The sequence below is a fragment of the Pteropus vampyrus genome, unplaced genomic scaffold (genome assembly GCF_000151845.1).
Source record: "Pteropus vampyrus isolate Shadow unplaced genomic scaffold, Pvam_2.0 Scaffold284, whole genome shotgun sequence".
In the NCBI taxonomy this organism is placed as follows: domain Eukaryota; kingdom Metazoa; phylum Chordata; class Mammalia; order Chiroptera; family Pteropodidae; genus Pteropus; species Pteropus vampyrus.
Window position 1 is genome coordinate 831397 of NW_011889065.1, and position 649 is coordinate 832045.

At 35.4% G+C, this 649-nt stretch overlaps 1 non-coding gene across 1 annotated transcript; it reads left to right on the top strand.

Moving 5' to 3' along the window:
• The first annotated feature begins 321 nt into the window (after positions 1-321).
• LOC111729839 lies at positions 322-440 on the top strand. Its single transcript, XR_002776411.1, has one exon. It is a non-coding gene; the product is annotated as a 5S ribosomal RNA (ribosomal RNA).
• The last annotated feature ends 209 nt before the right edge of the window (positions 441-649 follow it).

The following is a 649-nucleotide window of genomic DNA, read 5'->3' on the forward strand; positions in this document are numbered from 1 at the left end:
TCTTCTAATAAAATGTAAGCTCCATTAGGGCACGTATTTCACAACTTTGATTCATCGCTGTGTTACCAATACTTGGCAAATTGTAGACACTCAATAAATATCTATTAAATCAATGAGTGAGTTACTCACTTAATAGATATTTAATAGAATATATAAGCAATGCAAAATATGATTATATCTGGAATATAGTGAGCAAAAAGAGCATAATAGAAAAGGATGGAGAGACAGGAAGGGACCAGATTTATACAGGTCCTTTTTAGGCCATTATAAAGTCTTTGGATTTTATCTGAGTACAATATTAAGCACCTAATATTTTCAGGAGTCTACAGCCATGCCACCTTGAATGTGCCCAATCTCAGCTGATCTTGGAAGCTAAGCAGGGTCGGGCCTGGTTAGTACTTGGATGGGAGACCACCTAGGAATACCAGGTGCTGTAGGCATTAAAAAAAAATCAGGAACTATGTGAGAAATGAGTGTGTATGTGTGTGTTTGTGTGTGAGTGTGTGTGTATGTTAGAAGGGGTGCAAAGAGTAGTAAACCATGTTATTTCTTTAAAAACAACACACTATATAAGGGTAAACCGATTTGTAAAGAAAACAACAACCAATGATTTCTTTAAGGAACAAAATAAACTAGAAAAGCAAGAGTT